The sequence below is a fragment of the Dipodomys merriami genome, unplaced genomic scaffold, assembly GCF_024711535.1.
Source record: "Dipodomys merriami isolate MVZ:Mamm:240054 unplaced genomic scaffold, mDipMer1.0.p SCAF_370, whole genome shotgun sequence".
NCBI lineage: Eukaryota > Metazoa > Chordata > Mammalia > Rodentia > Heteromyidae > Dipodomys > Dipodomys merriami.
The window spans coordinates 803,565-812,437 of NW_027205271.1; the positions used below are offsets into that span (position 1 = coordinate 803,565).

At 38.1% G+C, this 8,873-nt stretch overlaps 1 non-coding gene across 1 annotated transcript; it reads left to right on the plus strand.

The window, feature by feature from the left end:
- The first annotated feature begins 542 nt into the window (after positions 1 to 542).
- LOC138804753 (U6 spliceosomal RNA) lies at positions 543 to 647 on the plus strand. The gene has a single exon (XR_011365337.1). It is a non-coding gene; the product is annotated as a U6 spliceosomal RNA (small nuclear RNA).
- Positions 648 to 8,873: the final 8,226 nt, after the last annotated feature.

Below are 8,873 nucleotides of genomic sequence, written 5' to 3' on the forward strand. Positions count from 1 at the left end.
TTTGGCATATATAAGCAAATTCCCAAAATTAAACATATTTAAAACATTAAATTTTTTGGAGGGAGGTCCAGTCGTGAGTCCTGAACTCTGGGCCTGGGTACTATCCCTCAGCTCTTCAGCTCAAGGCTTGCACTCTACCACTTGAGCCACAACAGCACCATGTCCGTCTATTTTTTCTGCTTATGTGGTGCTGAGGAATAGAACCCAGGGTCTCATGCAAGCAAGGCAAGTGCTCTACCATTGATCCACCTTCCCAGCCCAAAACATTAAAACTTTTAACAAACCTTAACACTTGCTGCTGTGTTCATTATGACAGGGGGCTTGTATAGAATAACTGAATTCCTCTTGCTACACATCTCTTGAACAACAAATATCCGGAATTATTATGTTTTTGACATATCAATCTTGACTTTATTCTTAAATGTGTGGTTATGTAAGAAATATATGGTTCTAAAATTTCACGACAATACTTTAGAACTTACTTTTTGTTGAATTATCTAGTTTAAGAAAATCAATTCCACCTTATATATAAAAAATGTTCTGTGTACAATTTGGTAGCACATACTCTAAAATTGAACAATATGCAGAAGATTAGCATGGCCCCTGCGCAAGGATGACAAGCAAATTCTGAAGCAGTCTATATTTATACAACAGATGCTGGAGGGGATGTGGCCAGAAGGGAACCCTACTGCACTCTTGGTGGGAGTGTAAACTTGTTCAACCACTTTGGAAAGTAGTATGGAGGTTCCTCAAAAGACTCCACATAGAACTTCCCTATGACCCAGCAATCCCACTTTTGGGAGCATTTACACACATGTTTACAAACAAGACCACACTAAAGCTACCAGCACGACCATGTGTATCGCAGCACTATTTACTTTAGCTAAGGTATGGAACCAACCCAGATGTCCCTCAGTAGATGAATGGATCAAGAAAATGTGGTATATATACACAATGGAATTCTATGCCTCCATCAGAAAGAATGACATTGCCCAATTTGTTAGGAAATGGAAAGACTTGGAAAAAATTGTATTATGCGAAATAAGCCAGGCCCAAAGAAACATAGGTCCCATGTTTTTCTTATTTGCAATATCTAGTATATGTCTGAGTCAAGGAGAAAAGTTCAGATAAGTTGATGTTAGGGAAATGAACCCTAAGGTATGTATTCAAATGTTTTTTTTTTTCTTTCATGAGATTGTTTCTAACACATTTATAAAATTATTTCTTTGTTGTTTTGTATGTCCCTCCCCCACAGTATAAATCCTGCTTTCACTGTATTTGATGTAGGTATAATTTGTGGAGGGAAAGGGGAAAAACTAATCGTTTAAATAGGGATACAGGTGGACTCATTGCAACAATGAGATGCACAAGTCGTTATGTCGAAAATGAACTTTACAAATTTGGTGCGAGTGGGGGAGCGGGGAGGATTGTTTGGGGGGAGAGGGGGAAGGGGAAAACAAAGGAGGAGGCCACAATGCTTGACAAGAAATGTACTCATTGTCTTGCCCATTTAATTGTAACCCCTCTGTACAATATTTTCACACAAAAAAAAGATTCCACATAGGGCTCCCCTATGACCCAGCAATCCCACTTTTGGGCGTTCACCCAAATGATCACAAACAAACAAGACGAAATTAAAACTACTAGCACAACTATGTTTATTGCAGCATTATTTACCATAGCTAAGATATAGAACCAACCTCGATGCCCCTCAGTAGATAAATGCATCAAGAAAATGGTGTGTGTGTGTGTGTGTGTGTGTGTGTGTGTGTGTGTGTGTGTGTGTGTGTGTGTGTGTGTTTGTGTATGGGAATTCTATCGTCCATCAGAATGAATGCCATCACCCAATTTGTTACAAAATGGAAAAACTTGGAAAAAATTATATTATCTGAAATATGCCAAGTCCAAAGAATCATAGGTCCCATGCTATCCCTTATTTGCATTAAGTAAATATATGTCTGGGATAAGCAGAAATGATAAAAAAAACTATGTGCATATGACTATATAAGATGATGTTAAGCTAAATGAAACCCAAGATAGGAACACGGTTTTCTTTTTCTTTCTTGCTATTGTTTCTAATGTAATTATAACGTACAATGTGATTTTTTTATTTTTTATATGGTCCTCCCACACAACATAACCCCTGTTTTCACTGTATTTGATGTCGTTGTGCCTGCATATTGTATATACACTTCTCTAATTTGGGGAGGGAAAGGGAAAAAAACAAAATGCTTAAATAGAGATACAGGTTGACCCATTGTAACAATGAGATCCACAAGACACTATGTTGAAAAACGAACTTTACAATTTAGGCGGGGTTGGGATGGGGGGTGGTGAGGAATGTACTTGTGAAGGTGGAAGGGAAGGGATGGTGGGGGAAAAATAAAGGGGAGGTAACAATGCTTGGTAGGAAATGTACTCATTACCTTGCACATGTAACTGTAACCCCTCTGTACAGTATTCTTACAATAAAAAAAGTTTAAAAATGTTCTGAGATGGAAGAGTTTACTTCTATTATTTTACCTATATAATATCGTTAACAAAGAAATTAATGCAATACACTGACATGAAGATATTTTGAATGTGTGTGTGTGTGTGTGTGTGCACATGCATGCTTGTGCGTGTGCATACCTGATTGTTGGCGTGCGCAGAGTTTGAACTAAGGGCTTCAAGGACTCGCTAGGCCTTTTCTCTCTAGATTGGTCAGCTAATATATTAGCTACATCTCCATTTCTGGCCCTTTTCTAGTTCATTTAAATTTTTGAAAAATAATCTTATGGGTTTTTTTTTTTTTTTTTTTGCCCTGATTGGCTTGCAACACTTATCCACAGATCTCAAGCTCCTAAGTAGATATGCCGAGTGGACAGGATTACAGGTGTGTCCAACCAGCACACGGCTTTAAGAATAATTTTAAAAGTAGAAGAAACTGTACTTCACGGAGTCCTCTTTTATCATTTCCTACTTTTAAAGCATTTTGGAGTGATAATATGTGAATTTATTTCGTTTTGAGATTCTTACAAGACAATAACTGATGGTATTTAAAAGTTTAATACTTTTTAAAAAGGATACTAGAACCGTGGAACAGAAGAAAATTGGCTCTCTTTGGACCTCAATTTATAATCTCAGTTTGTGCATGATAATCCAATGTCACCAACACAGTCTGTGTTGAAAACAAAATGTGACAAAAAGCAATTACCACGGTCATAATTGTTATGTTATTAGTTATTGGACAATATGAATATTGAATTGAGAGTATAAGAGAATGGAGAGATTTTACCTACCATTTTTGTATTGCTGAAAGGCTTTTGGAAACTTTGACTCATTTCCTTCCTCACTGTGTCTTTAGGCTATGCACTTACTGCCTTTAATTACAATTTTCTCAACACAAATCTCCATCTTGATACAGACAAAGGCCTGGATGAGCTTCCAGCTCCAACTTAGGCCTTGAGAGATAACAAGACAGTCATTTAGCAGGTCAGAGGAACCTGCCCAGACCTACCAGGCTCAACCCCTCCCAGGAAATAGTCACCCACCCCAGGCAGAGGAAATTCTGCCCCCAGGAGTGGCTTTCTTCATTGGGTAAACAGAGCCAGAGGCTGCCCCTCCCTACAGCAGCCTAGATAATCAATTGAAATTCAGTAAACATAATCCTGAGAAAGGCTCGAGGCTGGACTCTGAGAATGTCTCAGAAGCTAGACCCTCAGGGAAGAACTACTGTTTGCTGAAAGGCCTCAACTCAACCCAGAACCTAGCCTTATGTCATCATCTCCAAACTAGAGGGCCCAGCCATCTCCCGCTTCTGTGATACTCAAAACAGATCCCTCTCCCACTGAACTAGCCTTGGAGGAGGATCACAAAATCCTGGGTAAAGCAGAGCACTTTTCAGCTTGCCCAAACAAACTGACTTAAGTAACTTGATCAAGCCGCAGGAAAACCAAACACCACAAGCAGACCAGAGACTCCACCAAGAGACTGGTTATGGACACAAGGGAGATACAGAATCTTCCCAACCCCCACCCACCAAAAAATCAAAGACCTTTCTTCTTTTGAACCTTACTTTTAATTTTTTTTAATTTTAATATTTTTAAATTGTTGTTTTATATCTTTTTTTTCTATACTGACGTTTTGATTCCTTTCTTTTTCTTTCTTTTCTCATTATTTTCACTTCTCTTTCATTCTTTTCTGCATGACTTAATTGCTGTTCTGCTCACCCTCAAATATACGCGTCGCCGATTATTAGATCTTATCGTCCATTGTGTATACACTTAATCCAGAAATTTATTACTCAATTCAAAACCTCTTAGACTTAAATTCTTTAACAGCAGTATTACCTCTTCATACCCATATAGTATTTTAAACATTTTTATTTTTCTAGTTGTTCATGTCTCCTTTCTATCCCTCCCCTCCTCTCATTCTGTCCTCATTGTTCTCTGAATACTATCACTGCAGTTTTTAAGGGTTTTACTTTTTAAATTTTGTTTTTCCATTTTTTCTTCTCTCTTTTCTCTTTTTCTTCTTTTTTTCTTTTTTTTCTTTCTTTTTCTTTTTTCCTTTTTTCCTCTCTCTGCTATCATTCTGTCCAATCCATTTCCCTCTTTGATATGAGGACATTGTTAATTCCACTCTCCCTCACCTTCCCACATCCCTCTAATGCTATTTTTCTCCACATTTTCCATAAACCTAATAATTTCTGGTTGCCAAATTGTCCTTTGCTGTTCTTAGGCCATTAAGACATAGTTGTTCAATGTTCAATAGATTGTATCTCTTGAACAAGATTGTATCTGCAGACTTTTGACTGTGCAACTACAGACTTTGTTTGATAGTTACCTTAAAATAGTGTTCTAACACAAAACTGGTGTTATTCTCATCCCAAATGGGCAGAACAAGCTGGAAAAACACAAGAAAAAATGGCAATCCTGGAGATCTCAACTCCCACTCATGACAATCAGGGGACAGAACAGATAATGAACAATCCAGAGGAGAGTTCCCAAAAAGCTCTACAAACACTACAGGTAAAAGGCGTAAATGAAAAGAGTGAAAACATGCAAAGGTCTCAGTGTGAGTGGGAGACAGAGGAGGCAAACCAAAGATCAATACAGGAGTCTCATGAGCATGAGGAAGCTACTCAAAGATTGATACAGGAATTTCCTGAGCAAATTGAGAACATTCAAAGAGAAATAAAGGAATTGTGTGAGCAGGTTCAGATCAGTCAAAGAGAAAGATAGCAATTATGTGAGCTGGCTGAGAACAGACAACGAGCAAGTCAGCAATGGCGTGAACAAGCTGAGAACACTCAAAGAAAACTACAGGAAATGCATGAACGTGAGGATGCTAATCAATGAGAAATACAGGAACTGAGAGATAGGGCTGAGAATAGACAAATATCAATGGAGGCATTAATGGAATACAAAAACAGAGAGCTGAAAGAAATCAGGGAGACATGGGCTGGTAAGGGGACTCAGTGGTAGAGTGCTTGCCTTGCATGCATGAGGGCCTGGGTTCAATTCCTGAGCACCACATAAGCAAAAAGAAAAAATGCCAGAAGAGGCACTGTGGCTCAAGTGGTAGAGTGCTAGCCTTGACCTAAAGAGCTGAGGGACAGTGCTCAGGCCCAGAGTTCAGGCCCCATGACCTGATCCCCCCCCCAAAAAAAAAGAAATCAGGGAGACTGGGAAGGTAATGCTCACTGGAGCCAATCAGAAGGAATGAGAGTCCAAGGAAACGATAACAAATCAACTAAGTGATTTGAGAATAAACATGGAACACCAAATTAAGGAAGTAAAGAAGTTCGCACAAGATCTAGAACAAAGTTCCAACAAAGAATTTGAAGCCATCAAAGCCCATCAATTAGAAGGGAAAAAAAATAACAAAGTAGAAAGTCTTGGCAGTATGTCAGACCATGCAGAAGATCGAAACTCGTGGATTTAAGACAACCTACATATTATAGAGAAAGAACATACAACCATCCAAGACAAGTCCAATAAATAAGATAGATCTATTCAACACTTGGAAGATATCATCAGAAGGCTTAATGTGAGGATAATGTGTGTAGAGGAACACCTAGAGACAGAAGTTAATGGTCTAGGAAATTTGTTTAACAGGATCCTAGCAGAGAACTTCCCAAACATACAAAAAGATAGGCCTATTCAGATACAAGAAGCTTTTAGAACTCCAAATAGAACAGACCAGAACAAGACATCCTACCATCACATTATAATCCGCAAAGGATAAACTCAGACCAAGGAAAGGATCCTTAATGCAGCGAAGGAGAAAAGATAAATCACCTATAAAGGGAAACCAATTAGAATCCCCTCAGATTTCTCAGCAGGGACAATCAAAGCAAGAAGATCCTGGCATGATGTATGACATGCACTAAAGACAAACAACAATCAACCAAGAATACTTTACCTAGCTAAACTCTCCTTCATAACTTCAGGTCAAATAAAAACATTCCATAGCAAAGAAAAATGGAAATATTATATCTCCACCAAAGCAGCCCTACAAAAGATACTGAAAGATGTCCTAAACATAGAAAACGAACAAGACCACAGTACAGGCCAAGAAACCACACCCAAACTGAGAATCCAAGAACCATAGGAAGAACCCAGGTGCCCCAACTCCCAAGAAGGTGGATAAAATGGTAGGCACTCCCAAATACCTCTTAGTCCTATCTCTTAACATTAACGGGCTTAACTCTGCAATTAAGCAACATAGACTGTATAGTTGGAGTAAAAATCAACATCCTTCTATCTGTTGCCTTCAGGAGTCACATCTTGCCCATAAAAACAAACACATTTTGAATGTGAAAGGCTGTAACAAAATCTACCAAGCAAACAGCCCCCCATAAACAGGAAGGAGTTGCAATACTAATATCAGATAAAATAGACATCACATTAAAATTAGTTAGAAGAGGTAAAGTAGGTCGCTATGTACTAATTAAGGGATCTCTCCTTCAGGAAGATATTACAATTCTAAATATCTATTCATCAAACAACAGAGTACCCAAATTTATCCAGGAAACACTACTTTCTCTCAAATCTCAGATAGATCCAAAGACATTAATTGTTGGGGACTTTAACACACCAATATCCCCACTAGATAGATAAACTCAGCAAAAAATCAACAGAGACACCACAGACAAAAATAACTGCATATATCAACTAGATTTAAGAGACGTCTACCGAATATTTCACCCAGCAGCATCAGAATACACCAGCATATGGAATATTTTCCAAAATAGACAACATTTTAGGCCACAAAGCAAAATTGTGCAAATTTAGAAACATTGAAGTCATACCTTGCATTCTCTCAGACCATAAGAGTATTAAATTAGAATTCAACACCAAAAGCCAACAAAGAAAGTCCTGTAACACGTGGAGGCTGAACAACACACTGATGAACCAGGAGTGGGTCATGCAAGAGATTAGAAAGGAAATTCAAGTGTTCATGATATTCAACAAAAATGAGCACACAAACTACCAGCTCCTCTGGGATACAGCAAAGGCAATACTCAGAGGCAAGTTTATAGCTCTGAATTCCTACATCAACAAATTGGAGAGATCTGAAACTAACAATTTAATGAGACAGCTGAGCCTCCTTGAAAAACACAAGCAAGATAAACCCCAATCCAGAAGACAAAAAGAAATATTTAAAATTAAATCAGAATTAAATGAATTAGAATCCAAAAAAAAAAAAAATAGAATCAACAAACAGAGTTGATTCTGAATAGGAGACACCCTAGGACTCCTTGGCCCAGGCCGAAATTTTCTTAATAGAGACTGAGAAACACAACACATCAAAGAAAGGTTGGACAAATGGGATTGCATGAAATTGCAGAGTTTCTGCATGGCAAAGGACATAGCTAGCAAGATCTATAGAAAGCCCACGGATTGGGAGAAGTTCTTCACGGCCCATACAACAGACAAACGTCTCATATCTAAAATATACCTGGAACTCAAAAAAAATAAATCCCCCAACAACAAATCTTCAAAGAAACAACTGACCAACAAATAAGTGGGCTAAAGAATTAAAGAAAAATTTCTCTGAGAGGAATGAATGATAGCCAATAGACACATGAAGAAATGCTCAACCTCCCTAGCCTGAAAAAACCTCCCTAGTCACCTCACCCCAGTTAGAATGGCTATAGTCAAGAACTTTAATAACAACAGATGCTGGAGGGGATGTGGACAGTAGGGAACCTTACTGCATTGTTGGTCGGAGTGTAAACATGTTCAACCACTTTGGAAAGCAGTATGGAGCTTCCTCAAAAGACTCAACATAGAGCTCCCCTATGACCCAGCAATCCCACTTTTGGGCATTTACCCAAATTATCACAAATTAGTCCACACTCAAGCTACCAGCACAACTATGTTTATTGCAGCATTATTTACTATAGATAAGATATGGAACCAACGCAGATGACCCTCAGTATTTGAATGGATCACGAAAATGTGGTATATATACACAATGGAATTCTATGCCTTCATCAGAAAGAAAGACATTGCCCCATTTGTTAGGAAATGGAAAGACTTGGAAAAAATTATATTGAGCGAAGTAAGCCAGTCCCAAGGAAACATAGGTCCCATGGTTTCCTTTATTTGCAATAACCTGTATATGTCTGAGTCAAGCAGAAAAGGTCAGATAAGTTGATGTTAGTGGAATATACCCCAAGTTAATATTCAAATATATTTTTTGTTTTTTTTCCTTTCATGCAATTGTTTCTATCATATTTATCCGATGATTTCTATGTTGCTTTGAATGTCCTTCCCCTATGGTCCATACATTCACTGTATTTGATATTCCTATAATTTGTGGAGGGAAAGAAATAAATCATTTAACTAGGGATACAGGAGGATCCATTGCAACAATGAGAT